Source organism: Rutidosis leptorrhynchoides, chromosome 7 (assembly GCF_046630445.1).
Source record: "Rutidosis leptorrhynchoides isolate AG116_Rl617_1_P2 chromosome 7, CSIRO_AGI_Rlap_v1, whole genome shotgun sequence".
In the NCBI taxonomy this organism is placed as follows: domain Eukaryota; kingdom Viridiplantae; phylum Streptophyta; class Magnoliopsida; order Asterales; family Asteraceae; genus Rutidosis; species Rutidosis leptorrhynchoides.
The window spans coordinates 172,468,185-172,485,459 of record NC_092339.1 but is presented as its reverse complement, the minus strand read 5'-3'; positions in this window follow the sequence as shown (position 1 = coordinate 172,485,459).

The window sequence follows — 17,275 nt, the reverse complement described above, 5'->3', positions numbered from 1 at the left end:
TACAAAAGTTCAATTGGCTATAACTTCAAATTCGTCCGTCGAATCCATTCGACATTTAAATGAAAAGTTTATAGTTTTTCGCCACCTTTCCAAAAACATATAATTCATATATCTTATCTTAACCGCAGGAGTAACTAATTCAGATTCTGTCCTAAAACATATTTTGTCAAAAATAGATAAAATAGCATGCATGATCCTAATTTCTCGAGCACTAGTCAAGGACACATTAAAAGTAGATAAAAGTTAAGTTTAGAGTGCTCACGTATCAATATTGAGATTCAATATTGCAGGATAGTATTTGGACAAAACGGAGTTGACAAACACTAGTTTATTTCAAGAGCAAAACCCCCGATCCATACCCATAACTTTCATAAATTTGACCCATAATCTCCTTAATCTTATCCCATTCATGAAACCAGTTTTGGAACACTTGGGCAGAACCCCGTCATAGTATTGACACTCTTAATCTTAAGATTAATAAAAATATTAATCTTTAATCTTTAATATCACTAATAATAATAATAATCTTAATCTTAATACTAATTATAATAATAAAATTTTAATAATAAAATTAATAATTAAAAAAAATGGAACGGAGTAATATGTGTCTTTTATGTATGCCATGTTTCCTAAATAAAATAATTAAGTGCTACGGAGTATTATTGTCTTTGCTTAAATGTGCATGTGTGTGTTTGAGTGTTTGGTGGAATGAATTCATAAAACAGATTTCGTGGCTTTTATAATTGGTTCTGAAAATTCAAGGTCCGCGATTTGCGGCCTTTACAGCTGTCCTCTTTGGCCTGCCGACATTGAAATATATATATATATTTTATATTTATTTAATTAATTTAAATAATTAATTATATAATATATAATATTTATGGTAAGGGTAAAAATATAATTTTTACAAAACTTACTTTTACGTTGTTACACAACTAAAGTCTCGGGTCCGGTTTTCTAAATAAAGTTTCGTACGTCAAGAAAATTAACCCCTTTAAGTTTAGTGACGCGTACCTTTGACAAAATAATGGACTTTTAATTATAAAAACAATCCCACTAAAATATAACTTAACATTTTGGGTGTTGTGGTCATTTACTCGTATAAATCAAAGTTTAATTATTTGTCAAAATATATTTTTAAAATGAAAACGTTTACTATTGTTTTGTTAAATACATATATATATATATATATATATATATATATATATATATATATATATATATATATATATATATATATATATATATATATATATATATTAATGAACACGTTTTATTAAATATTTGTTTTTATAAAAATCACGGACCGTTACATTTGTCGTTTAACAAAAGGTTTCAAGAAAAATTACGACTTAACGTTAAAACCTTTATTTTATTAAAATGACTCGTTAATATTTTGACAAAGACAGATTCAGATATTTGTAAAATCCTATTATCTTTTACTCTCGTCGTTAAATATAATATTCTTATATCGAAACCTATTATATCTAATACCTTGTTATTGTTAACTATAAATAAATATATAACACATAAACACATAAACGTTCGTGAATCGTCAGGCTTGGTCAAAAGGGTAACTAATCATCCAGATATAGATTTGAGGTTTTCTAGACTCAACATTAGGGTTTTTGCTTATCATGTTGGAACCATATAGAGACTAGAGTTTAAATTTGGTCGGAAATTTCCGGGTCGTTACAGTACCCACCCGTTAAAGAAATTTCGTCCTCGAAATTTGGTAAGGTTGTCATAAATAACAATAGGAATGTTTTCATAACAATTATGAGGTGATAATGAAATTTTTATCATTATTTTAGATAACACAATTTGGTTATGTGAGACGCACGAGTGAAGCTAACACAAAAGAGTGAAATGAGTAAATATGGAATTGTTGTAACCGATGACGTGATTATGATCGATATCCGGGATTTAAGGGTTTTAAAGAAAATCTTATGTAATAAGATTTAGTTTTGCGGCGATCAGGATCTTCTTTGATTTAACGCGGCAATCTGTTTTGATTTCTTTGTCGAATATTTCACTATAAATTTACCTTCTTCCCTTTCTTACTTCCCACATCTTCTATTCTTTCTCTTTAGTTCCTACTTTAAGACATTCGCTAAAATGCTCCATCCCATTCTAATCCTTGTTATATTTCTAACTTTCATATCTTTCATTCTTCTTTTTCATCTAACACCAGAAGAATCTATTCTCTTTTATCCTTTCCTTGGAATTATAATGTTTTTAATTCTCCCGTGCCTTTACGTTGCAATGCGTATTGATATGCACGGTTTGTAGTTTCAGGGTTGTTGTTAAGTTTTATATCTTCCCTTACATTTCGATGTTCCTACTCCTGTCCCCTAAAATCATTGTCATCCACAGTTAATGCTCTCTCTTATTTGCTGTGGTTTATGTTCCTATTTCTATTCTGAGGTTTTGTCCCTTCGTTTCTTCTTCCCGTCCTCGAACCAAGCGAGTAACGGTTCAGAGTTCGTATGTATAAAATTTGGAATGAACATAGCTAATGTTATCAGAAAGAAATGGTAATGGCACGATTTTGATTGATCAAATTACCAGGATATTTCAGAAAATTAGAACTATCAGGGTGATAAGTTCTAATATGTTTGGAGATTGGATAGAATGTAAGAGCCGTGTAACATGGCACATGATGATGGTACTGTGAATCATCACGTTCCATTAGAAACTTAATATGAGTAACTGTAATATAATGAAGTTGATCAAGTTTCATTATATTATACTAATTCATATATCAGTTCCCAACACTACTTCAAAACATTCATATTTTAAACTCGGAGGTTTCAGAATTTAGAAACTAACACAGTTTCTTTTTATAACGCAGATATTATGGAGAGATACATGATCGCAGATAGGAATATTTGTGAAAATACCTCCAGAGATATGGAGGTTATGTATAACGGAAGATATGAAGATATCTTATAATATCTAAGATAAGATGATGATGAAGAATATCATCTTGAAAGGTTTAGAATAAGGAGTGGGGTTCTTACTAATAGTTTCAGCAGGTACTAAATCATTTGGATTCTTTGAAAGCAGATTCAGTTCTTGAGATTTATCTACATCCTCCTTCATACTTTGCTCAATCCGTTTTTTAGTTCCAACCCTCTTCTTTTTCTGAGCTTTACCAACACACTGTACTTTCATCATCAAACTTTTGACGGTTATAGTCGTTTACAGTTTTTGCTGCTTTATTAGCATTTCAAGAACTACTTCATAGTTCAAGACGTTTTTCAGAAATTTCACATTCGATGTATGAAATTCTTAGGGATAGATGTTTTAGGCACGACGGGAAAATTTTTGCGAGATTTACAAAATACTGATTGCGGATTCTTCCGAATAGATAAAAAACTGATGGGACATCTGATGATGATTTTGTAGAATATAAAAGGTTTCTCGATAACGACAGCGAAAGGACAAGGTATAAATATCGAGGTTATAGTAGGAGTAGTTTCACTGAGAAGTCGAAGTGGAGCTGTGACAAAATTAGCTTCTTGAAAAGGAATTGTAGGGTTGTTTTTGCTAATAAATGGCAAAGGATTCAACACGGTATGTGTTAAACTATGAATTTGGATTCGAGAGTTTTTCAGGTGCGTAAATCTTTCTTCCGTAGATGAAGTGCGGTGGGTTCAACTTCTCGATCGAGGTGTTTTCAAGAATCATGAAAAATTGTGAATACGAATTGCAGTTGTCAAGATAAGAATGAGGTTTAAAATAGAATCAAGTGGCAAACTTGAAGATTAGTTTAGTTTCATATGTTATATTCAACATTTTATTTCATTTTAATTGTCCAAAGTTAGCAGTTCAATAGTCCGAATGTCCAATGGTTCAATAGATTCATATATAAGTTAGATATATATAATATTCGAATTAAATAATGCGTATCGTGACCCGTGTACCGGTCTCGGTGTCGATCACAACTCAAAGTATATATATATTTTGGAATCAACTCCGACCCTGTATAGCCAACTCCCTCCTTCACATATAGAGTGTCTACGGTTGTTCCGAAATATATATATATATATAGATGGGTCAATATGATAAGTCGAAACCTTGTATACGTGTCCCGTTATTTAAATGTGTAACTTAAATAAATATATATATCATGACCCATGCACCGTGTTGTTTCAGAATTAATCCGACATATTGCGTACATGTGTCCCGACTTAAAATGCATAAAAGTAAATAACAGAAATTAAATGACGATAAATAAAATTGCGAGAATGTAAATAGCGATAAATTAAATGTTAATCAGTTAGCTGGGAACAGTTAGCCGGAACAATTAGCGTGGAATCCTTAATAGATTTTCAATTAGTTAATCCGTTTGTTTCTAACAAATTTTATTATATCCAATGTTTTCTTCGTTATGCCACTTGTTGGATTCTGATAGGTAAAAAAAAAATCCAAATATGAAATTGGAATGAAAATGGTTATTCAGAGGTGAGCGGATACGAATATCGGTGATTGTAAGTAGGATAATAGATAATTGTTGAATCCGATTCAAAGAATGTACAGTGTAACTTATTAATGTGAATTCTAAATATTCCTCGGGTACTACCCACCCGTTAAAATATTTTCATCATTAACAATTTGTACGAGAGAATTTTTAATTACATTCTTTATGAAAATATACTTGCATATATATTTTCATCGGATGTAATCATGGATTTAATGAGTCAATAAGATATTAAACTCATTTGATTTATCGTTAGCACCGGATTACATGATCTCTAAAACATTAGAGATTACATGATTGCCATGTCGAACGAAGATATATGAGGTAAAACGTAAAGCGAAGGTAATCGATATAGAACGATATATCAAACGAAAATTTAGTAGATAGAACGATACGTAGAACGGTGACTATACTCAAGGTATAGTTTATGACGTTTGAGGTTTACGACGCGGTTGTGGCTGCTGCTGGTGTTTGTAACCGTCGCACCATATTTTCCATAGCCGTCACACAAGCGCGAAGTTTGTTAACTTATGCTTGTACACCCGAATGATTGGTGATTGAAGCGAGCGGATGTATAAAATTCGGAATATGAGATGGTATGTAATCGTGTTGAGATACTCGGAAAAAGGAAGAGAAAATGGTTTCTCGAACAGGTTCGTCGGTAAGTATTTCAGGTTTATCGCCAAAAGGATAATTTAGTGGATGGAAAGGTTCCTCGATGTGAAATGATTTTCAGATGTCGTATGATATTCTAACTATATAGAATATCTATATATATTACCAAAGATTTCATAGACTTCAAAGGAATTTACGGCATATGTCAGGCAAATCTAGGATGCGCTAGGATATGAATTTTTGTCTATACACTATCGATGCACTAAATGCAGTAAGACGTGTCTAGACTAAAGAATGATAAGCAGGAAATTTTCTAAGGATGATAAGCAGATGATTTCCGACTAAAAATGATAAGCAAAACTTTTTAACAGGCAGACACGGTCAAAGTCCAGACTCACTAATGTATCCTAACAACTACCAGTTAGACACACTAATGGGTAACCTGGTTCGCTAAGACCAACGCTCTGATACCAACTGAAAGGATCCGAAACTAATCATCCGGACGGTGTCCATATTGATTACAAACGAATTACAACAGTTGATAACATCGCGAGGTACCTGACCTCTATATGATACATTTTACAAACGTTGCATTTATTTTTAAAAGGCAATCTATCTTTACATCAAACATTTATAAACTCGTCTAACGTTTCTCGATATCCGAATGACCTATTATGTCATTTACTAAATAAATGTCTTTAATGATCTTCAATGACTCAAAAGCAACATTCTTGTATCATGGCTTAAATGGTCCCAACTAGTATCCTTAATATGAGCTAATGCACAGCGGAAGACTTAATTCGTACCTGAGAATAACATGCTTTAAAAGTCAACATAGAGTTGGTGAGATATATAGGTTTGATGCTAGCAGCGTTATAACAATGGACCACAAGATTTCATATTCAAAAGCGTTTAAATAAAAATATTCTAAGTGGTTGAGCATTTGGTAACCATACTTAACAATTAATCACGTCGCATATTCCCTTTAATATGAAATCTTACTACACTGTACCAAGTGTAGTCACAAAACGAAGTACTGTGCAACCGTTGAATACTGGTCGTCCAGTCCGGTTGGGGTTGTCAGACCCGATAGATCTATCAACAGGATTCGTGTTTACAATACCGCTGTAAATATTAGTTACCAAGCTACAGGGAAGTATGCCAGTGGTACAACTCAACGTAGAATATATTTTTCAGTTACTTGTGTCCATAATGTAAAACATAAAATACATGTATTCTCATCCCGAAATATTTAGAGTTTAAAAGTGGGACTATATACTCACCTAATGTATTTTGTAGTAAAAATACATATAACACCATTGGTAACTTATAAGGTTGGCCTTCGATTCACGAACCTAATTAATTATATATTTATATATTGGTTAATATCTATTTAACAAATAAAGTTAAGTCATAGTGTTCCTCAATCCTAATGCTCAAGACTAATATGCATCAAAAATGATTTTAATTCAAAATGATTTTCAAAAGTTTATATCTAATTAAATATAGTTAGATTTCGTTATGTTATATTTTTAAATATTTTCTCAAAATTCATTAAGTATGTAATATAACATATTTATTGTTAAATAAACTTTATTTAAAAATATACCAAAATGATAAGTTACTAAATATTTTCATTAAAATAATATTTTTAATAAATATATTAATAATAATAATTTAACAGTTTTATTTATCAAATATAATAATTTGATAAAATATATTATTTATTTTAATAATGATAATCATAATAATATTAATAAAAATAAAAAATATACTTTTATTAAAAATGATAATTTTTATAAAAATTCATAAGTTGAAAGTTTTAACAATAATAATGATCAAAAATGGTAATTTAATAGTTTTTGATTAAAATCTTAAATGTTTTTAGATAATAACAATCATAATAATATTTTGATAATAATAGTAATAATCAAACAAAAATAATGATTTTGACGACGTAAAAATAAAAATATTCATTTTTAATAGTTTGTACAAAAGTTCAATTGGCTATAACTTCAAATTCGTCCGTCGAATCCATTCGACATTTAAATGAAAAGTTTATAGTTTTTCGCCACCTTTCCAAAAACATATAATTCATATATCTTATCTTAACCGCAGGAGTAACTAATTCAGATTCTGTCCTAAAACATATTTTGTCAAAAATAGATAAAATAGCATGCATGATCCTAATTTCTCGAGCACTAGTCAAGGACACATTAAAAGTAGATAAAAGTTAAGTTTAGAGTGCTCACGTATCAATATTGAGATTCAATATTGCAGGATAGTATTTGGACAAAACGGAGTTGACAAACACTAGTTTATTTCACGAGCAAAACCCCCGATCCATACCCATAACTTTCATAAATTTGACCCATAATCTCCTTAATCTTATCCCATTCATGAAACCAGTTTTGGAACACTTGGGCAGAACCCCGTCATAGTATTGACACTCTTAATCTTAAGATTAATAAAAATATTAATCTTTAATCTTTAATATCACTAATAATAATAATCTTAATCTTAATACTAATTATAATAATAAAATTTTAATAATAAAATTAATAATTAAAAAAAATGGAACGGAGTAATATGTGTCTTTTATGTATGCCATGTTTCCTAAATAAAATAATTAAGTGCTACGGAGTATTATTGTCTTTGCTTAAATGTGCATGTGTGTGTTTGAGTGTTTGGTGGAATGAATTCATAAAACAGATTTCGTGGCTTTTATAATTGGTTCTGAAAATTCAAGGTCCGCGATTTGCGGCCTTTACAGCTGTCCTCTTTGGCCTGCCGACATTGAAATATATATATATTTTATATTTATTTAATTAATTTAAATAATTAATTATATAATATATAATATTTATGGTAAGGGTAAAAATATAATTTTTACAAAACTTACTTTTACGTTGTTACACAACTAAAGTCTCGGGTCCGGTTTTCTAAATAAAGTTTCGTACGTCAAGAAAATTAACCCCTTTAAGTTTAGTGACGCGTACCTTTGACAAAATAATGGACTTTTAATTATAAAAACAATCCCACTAAAATATAACTTAACATTTTGGGTGTTGTGGTCATTTACTCGTATAAATCAAAGTTTAATTATTTGTCAAAATATATTTTTAAAATGAAAACGTTTACTATTGTTTTGTTAAATACATATATATATATATATTTAATGAACACGTTTTATTAAATATTTGTTTTTATAAAAATCACGGACCGTTACATTTGTCGTTTAACAAAAGGTTTCAAGAAAAATTACGACTTAACGTTAAAACCTTTATTTTATTAAAATGACTCGTTAATATTTTGACAAAGACAGATTCAGATATTTGTAAAATCCTATTATCTTTTACTCTCGTCGTTAAATATAATATTCTTATATCGAAACCTATTATATCTAATACCTTGTTATTGTTAACTATAAATAAATATATAACACATAAACACATAAACGTTCGTGAATCGTCAGGCTTGGTCAAAAGGGTAACTAATCATCCAGATATAGATTTGAGGTTTTCTAGACTCAACATTAGGGTTTTTGCTTATCATGTTGGAACCATATAGAGACTAGAGTTTAAATTTGGTCGGAAATTTCCGGGTCGTTACACCTTGTGCCAGACCGAAAAATTATAAGGGTGAGCTTTACTATTGCTCCTACAAAGGATAGTAATTGCGTCCGACACGTTATAGACCATAATTAAAAGCATGTCAGGGGACATTGCCTTAACAGTTGCTTGTTCAACGCTTTCCTTTACAACCGGACGGTAGTTTACCGAAAGGTAATATACGGAGCAAGTATACTGGACGTGTTGCTTTCCTAATACAAGGTTAGTAAGTGGGTGACACAAAATCATAATTTTGAGTCAAAATTTTCAAATCTGAAACCCACAAAACCCACAAAAACATTTTGCAAACACCGGTGAAGGGTTATTCCGGAAAACTTATCTAGGGTAAAAGCTAGAATAAATTTTCAAAAGATCAAATGTTTTCATAAAAATCCAATTTCCTTAAGGATCTAAATATTCATAGTCATGTGGGACTGTAAACCACATCGTTACTACCATTGTTCATACCGCCATATCAAAATCACTGATGTACAAAGTGTGAAGAATAAAGAAGTGATTCGTGTGATGTATTATATTATTTCAAGTTATGTATTGCTTGAGGACAAGCAACGTTCAACTGTGGGGATATTTGATAGTGCTCCAAATGAACATATATTTAGTAGCAATATCCTTCTGATATGTAAAGTTTTCAGTTGCAATTGTTCTATTTTCAAGTAATATTCGTTTAAATAAATAAGTGCGAAGACAAAAGGCGAAAACGAAGATTTGAAGACAAAAATGTCCAAAAAGCTCAAATGTACAAGATACAATCCAAGTGGTTCATTTTAATGATGAGAAACGTCTAAAAATTACAAGAGTACAAGTTACAAAACGCAAAGTACACGATATAAAATAGTACGCAAGGACGTTCGAAAATTCGGAACCAGGACATGAGTCAACTCTCAACGCGCGACGCAACGGTGCAAAAATTACAAGTAAACTATGCACATAAATAAAATATAATATATAAATAATTCTTAAAAATTATATATATATTATATTATTATTTAATAACGTCGACAAGCAAAGATCCAAAATGATGTGAGCTGGAAAATCAAACTCCGCGACTCGCGGAGTTTGAAGGCCTAAAATGCCACGACTCGCGGAGCTGCAAAATTCAGAAATGGCCTATAAAAGCTCGAGCATTCTGTCGATATTTTTACACAATAATAATAATACTCTGTAAGATATAATAAATAAATATATAATATATATATATATATATATATATATATATATATATATATATATATATATATATATATATATATAGTATAGGGTAGTTTTATATTAGATTAGTTCGGGTTATGTAAAGGTTATTTTACGGGTTTTTGAAGTCGAAATTCTATCCGTGTAACACTACGCGATAAATACTCAATGTAAGTTATGTTCTCCTTTTTAAATTAATGTCTCGTACTTAAGTTATTATTATGCTTATTTGAGCCAAAGTAATCATGATGTTGGACTAAATATTAAAGACGGGGTAATTGGGCTTTGTACCATAATTGGGGTTTGGACAAAAGAACGACACTTGTGGAAATTAGACTATGGGCTATTAATGGGCTTTATATTTGTTTAACTAAATGATAGTTTGTTAATTTTAATATAAATATTTACAATTGGACGTCCCTATAAATAACTATATACACTCGATCGGACACGATGGGCGGGAATTTATATGTATGAATAATAGTTCATTTAACCGGACACGGGAATGGGTTAATAGTCACTAGAATTATTAAAACATGGGTGAAATTATGTACAAGGACACTTGGCATAATTGATAACAAAGTATTAAAACCTTGGGTTATACGCAGTCGATAACCTGGTGTAATTATTAAACAAAGTATTAAAACCTTATTACAGTTTAAGTCCCCAATTAGTTGCAATATTTGACTTCGGGTATAAGGATAATTTGACGAGGACACTCGCACTTTATATTTATGACTGATGGACTGTTATGGACAAAAAACCAGACAGACATATTAAATAATCCAGGACAAAGGACAATTAACCCATGGGCATAAAACTAAAATCAACACATCAAACATCATGATTACGGAAGTTTAAATAAGCATAATTATTTTATTTTATATTTCATCGCACCTTTAATTATTCGTCATTTATATTTTTTGTTATTTATTTTATTTTGTTAATTAAATTTACTTTACGCTTCGCTTAAAATATAAAATCGACAAACCGGTCATTAAACGGTAAACCCCCTTTTATATATTATTATATATATATATATATATATATATATATATATATATATATTTGTACAAATGTAATTATATAAAAATATAGTGTAACCGTCTCCCTGTGGAACGAACCGGACTTACTAAAAACTATACTACTCTACGATTAGGTACACTGCCTATAGTGTTGTAGCAAGGTTTAGGTATATCCATTTTGTAAATAAATAATTAAAACTTGTGTAATATTTCGTCGTATTTCGTATTTAAATTAATACTATTTCATATACACCTCGCATAACATCAACAACACTACAGAACAATTAGCATTCATAGTAACAGCCGAGAGTTCTTCCATTTTCTTTCTATTTGTGATTAGATCTTTCAAGAATTTAGCATATATTGGCATTCCTGAAATCACATCAATGATAGGAAGATTGACATTTATTTGTTTAAACATATCCAAGAATTTGGATTGCTCGGCTTCAAGTCTTTCTTTTCTCATTTTACTCGGGTAAGGAAGTGGTGGTTGGTATGGTTTAACATAAGGTTTTGCCTTAACTATATTATCTTCATTAACCTTTTCAACTACCGATTATGTTTCCTTATCTTGCTCAGATTGTGGTGCTTGTGGAGTAGGAATAGAGTCATCAGAAATTACAGGTATTTCAGGTGGTTTGAGTGTAATACCACTTCTTGTGGTAATGGCTTTAGCTGTTTCATTCCGGGGGTTAGCATTTGTATCGCTAAGTAGACTCCACGGTTTTCTTTCACCTATCAACCTCGCTAGGTTGTTTACTTCTTGTTCCAGATTTTTGTATAGAAGCTTGTTGATTTCTAAATGCTTGAGCATTGTGTTTATTAGTTTATTTCTGAGATGTGAAAAACTGCGTTTGAGATTCAACTAGCTTCGACATCATGTCTTCTAAATTTGGTTTTTTATCATCGGTTTGTGGTAGTTTATTTGGAAAAATAGGTCTTTGCTGGTTGTAAGTATTGTTAGATACTTGTTGATTGCTAGGACCTTGTTGATTGTTGTATGGAACATTTCGGTTATAATTATGATTGTAGTTTGGTCTTGGCGGTTGATAATTATTTCCAGGCCTTTGGTTTATATATGAAACATTCTCTCTTTGTTCCATTGTTTGTTCAATACTGAGACAATATTTTGTCAAATGTGGTCGTCCACACTGCTCACAACTAATTCATATTGCATGAATATCTTTAGTCATCTTTTCCATTCGTCTCTCGAAAGCATCTATCTTTGCGGAAATGGAATCAAAGTCATGGCTAGAATCGGCTCTAGCCACTTTAGATGATCTAACGATGTCTTTTTCTTGGTGCCACTCATGTGAGTGGGAGGCTGTGTTATCAATAATTTTGTAAGCTTCAGTTGCGGTTTTCTTTATAATGGAACCACCAGCTGCTATGTCGATGTCTTTTCGTGTAGTAATGTCGCATCCTTAATAGAATATTTGTACTATTTGATAAGTGTCTAAACCATGTTGAGGACATCCTCTCAACAACTTTCCAAATCTTGTCCACGCCTCATATAGAGTTTCATTTGGCTTCTGCGTGAACGTAACAATTTCTCCTTGAAGTCTCACGGCTTTAGATGACAGAAAGAATCTTTTAAGAAATTTCTCAACTAAAACATCCCATGTGTCAATCGCCCCTTCAGGTAACGATTCTAACCAATCTTTGGCTTCTCCCTTTAAAGTCCAGGGAAATAACATGAGATAGATTTGTTCATCCTCGACTTCTCTAATTTTGAATAGAGTACAGATCCTATTAAAGGTACGAAGATGTTCGTTTGGATCTTCCTTCGGCGTACCACTAAATTGGCACTGATTAGTTACCATGTGTAGGATTTGTCCCTTGATTTCATAATCTGGCGCATTAATGTCTGGTTGAGTAATTGCATGACCTTGGCCAGTGCGTGTAGCCCTCATTCAGTCTTCCATACTTAGAGGTTCCTGATTTTCCATGATTGAATTTGTTGAATCTGAATCACTAGGGGATTTTGATTTAATGGTTTCTTCCTCGACAATCTCTGATTGTATGATTTGTGGTTCAGGGGAAACTAACTACGTTCGAAACGGACACTTTTTAAAAAATGCTAAAACCAACGACAACTCGTATCTTCCCGCTCCCACGCGTTAAATTTTTTCGACAACACCGTCAGACTCGAAATAATTTTATGAACAAAATGATACTAACTACGTTCGGAAAGGACACTTTTTAAAAAACGCTAAACACAACGACAGCTCGTGTCTTCCTGCTCGCCGAGAGTTAAATTTTTTCGCCAGCACCGTTAGGTTCGAAATAATTTTAATCAACAAAACAAAACTAACTACGTTCAAACCGGACATATTTTAAAAAACACTAAAGAGGACGAAATTGACAATGACGCATAACATATGGGCCGTTTTCCCTTCTGTAAATTAAACTGCGTTAAATATGAATACGCCGGCCGAAAGCCCCCGCCGCATCGCGTGGGACGGACCCGGACTAGTTCTATTATATTATATTATATAGGGTCATAATCAAGAGGGAAGCACTTTTTTAAGGGGACTTTTTTTGTGTGAGAACCCTGAGAACTCAAAAATACACTGAAATTCGAGCAAAAAAGGGACACAGGCGAACAAAAAAGGTCAATTCGAGCAAAAAATAGGACAATGGCGAACAAAAAACGAGCAATTCGAACTAAAAAAGTGATATTAGAACAAAAAAAGGTGGGCGAACAAATTTGACATTTTTGATAGTCGAACAAAAAAATGTAGAACATACGGGTAGTCGAACAAAAATGCTGATATTCGAACAAAAATGTGTTCTACATTTTGGAAAAAAAAAATTTGCTCGACTATGAATTTTTTGTTCGTCCGTGTTTATGATTTTTGCTCGAATTTCTTTTTTTTCCTCGCCCGTGCACCTTTTTTGCTCATATTTCAATGTATTTGAAGTGTTTTTGGAGTTCCTAGAGTTCTCACACTAAAAAAGTTCTCACTGGATCTTCTCCATATATATATACATCATTTTATCTGGAAAAAGTGGGGGGAAGTAATTTTTATCATTTTCTTTAAAATGTTTTTTTTCAAATATTAAGATCACATGAAAATATGAACATTTAAAAAAGATACTTTGTGATAAATGTTATTATTTTGGCGGGAAAAACCTAGAATAAATAAAAGATAACATGCATCATTAGTAATGTTTTAATTTAAATTTGTTTTTTAAGGGGTTAGAAATTAAAGTTTAGAAAGTAGGGTTTAGAAATTAGGGTTTACAAATTAGGTTTAGGGTTTAAAAATTAGGTTTAGGGTTTAAGGTTTAGATCGAATTTTTAACACGAACGGTTTAGAGTTTAGGGTTTAGGGTTTTAGATTTTGGATTTAGGGTTTAGGGACTAAATCCAAAACACTAAAATCTAAACCTTAAACTCTAAATCGGGCTAAATTTTGAAAAAAACTTTAAATAAAATGACAAAAAGACAATGAATAAAAACTTTAATTAAAACATTACTTGTTATGATTTATTTGTTCGGACGTTTCCCACCAAAATAATACTCCCTCCGTCACATCTTAACTGTCCACTATTGACTTTTCAAAGTATTTCTTTGTCAACTTTGAACCTAAATATTTCTATTTGTGCTATATAATATTTTATGGGAAATATATGAATGAATTGAGTTTTAAATGCGTTTTCATTCCATGTAATTTTCATCCAATATAATATAACACAAATAAAAATATTTACAGTCAAAGTTGACAAAGAAATACTTTGAAAAGTCAACAGTAGACACTTAAGATGGGACGGAGGGAGTAACATTTATAACAAAGTGTCTTTTTTAAATGTTCATATTTTCAAGCGATCTTATTGTTTGAAGAAAAAATAAATTTAAAAAAAAATGAAAAAAACTACACCCCACACTTCCCGCCAAAAAAGTGCTTCCCACTTAATGATGACCCTATATATATATATATATATATATATATATATATATATATATATATATATATATATATATATATATATATATATATATATAACGCGTGACAATAATCCTACGTGTCAACTCTGTGACAACCCGGAAATTTCCAACCAAATTTAAACTTTAATCTTTATATGTTTCCGACACGATAAGCAATATTTGTTAAGTTAAATTGCAAGAATTTTAAACTATGTTCATACATTCATTCAACCTCGACCAAGTTCCAACGATTCACGAACCATTAAACGAATATGATTATATATGTATATGTGTATATATATATATATTATAACTTGAAACGTAAACAAAATATTATATTAAATACTTTATATGATTGTATCTGTTTTAAAATATTTATCAATGGAATTAGAAGATAAGATCAAATGATTGAATTATCAGATATATTGAATTATGATTACAAGTCTCTGTTGAAAGGCCCACGTTGATTTGAGAAATCTTTCCATTTTAACAATATTCGAAAAATAGTAAAGTGATTTATAAATAAGAACAAATTGTCAATCATTGAGAACTAGACAAAGGATAGTGGAAGATTGAATCTCATAAAGACTCGATTGATCTATTTAGTTTTAAACGTACAAAAACATTTTCAGTTTAAAAAGAACTTTATTATTAAAACGTATATAACTTTTATAAATATCTAGAACCACTTTTGACAACTCATTACTTAACTTGTATGATAAAGATAACGATATTTATATTTTATTTTATTAAATATATATAACGATTTAAATTAATATTATATATATTTATACGCGTATTATACGTACATAGTTTTATACTTTTACTATACTTAAACTTTACCTTTACTTTATTTATACTTTACTTTAACTTTAATAATTTATACTTTAATAATTCACTTTAATAATTCATACTTTAATAATTTACTTTAACAATTTATACTTTAATAATTCACTTTAATAATTCATACTTTAATAATTCACTTTAATAATTCATACTTTAATAATTCATTTTAATAATTCAAAAATCTATTATAAATAGAATTCAATAGATTTCATTATTTCATAGAAACTTGAAAATATTTTTCTCTAAATTCTCTCAATCGATTTACATATATATATTTACTCCGTATTATTTCAAGATATTATTAGTATACATAAAATATTACGACGGAGTGCTGTCCGAGTGATTTCGAAATTGTTTTTCGAGTAGGATAGGATTAAAGAAATTATGGGTTATAGCTATGGAGGTGATTGAGTATGGTTCATGGGTATGCTCGTGAGGTCAATATAGTGTTTATCATTTCCGTTGCGTCTACGTACCTTTCCTGTAATATTGAATCTCAATATTGATACGTGAGTACTCATAATTTAACTTTTACATACTAATAGTGTATCCCTGACTAGTGCTCGAGTATTTAAAATTATGCATGCTTGTACTTTTGATATTGCCCTTAGACAGGTTAGGTTGAATATTGAATTAGTTACACTTGCGGTTGAGATAAGGTATAAGATATGCATGTCCTTGGAAAGCTAGCGAAAAATTAAGAACTTTTTCTTTAGATATCGAATGGTTTTGATGAACGGATTAGAAGTTATAATCAATTGAATTTTCGATATTTTTATTAAAAATGATTATTATTATCGTCGTTTTTATCGTCGTTCTAGTTTTATCTTATTATTATCATTATTATTATCTTTATCAATAAAAGGGATTTATCATTAAAAATTGTTATTTTATTATTATGACTATCGTTATTATCGTTAAAGTTATAATTAGTATTATTAGTATTATTAGTATTATTATTATTATTATCATTATTAATATATATATCATTATTTAAAAATGGTTATTGTTATTGTTATTATTATTATTACTATATTATCATTAAGATAATTATTAGTATTATCGTTAATAATGTTATAGTAACTATCATTATTAATATTAGTGTAATTAAAACAAATATTTGTAACACCTAATTATTTTGATTACTATTATTATCATTATTATGAACACGATATAAAAGACGATTAAAAGCTATTAAACGAAACGATTAGGAAATAATGAGTAAGAGTATCATGATGAAATTAAAATATTATAAGATATTGATTTAGATAAAATTATCGTTCTTATTATTTTTATCATTACTATTATTATTAAAAGTATCGTTAGTATTAAAACTATCATTTTAACAAAAATTATCATTTTAATAGAAATGTCATTGTTACTATAAAATATCATTATTATTATTATTTTAAATAGAATTATTATTTTAAAGATAATATTAAAAATTATCGTAAATATTAAAGTTATCATAATTAGAATTATCGTTTTATCATAATGTCATCTTAGTAATTATAAATATTGATATTTTTATAATAATAATTATTATTACAAA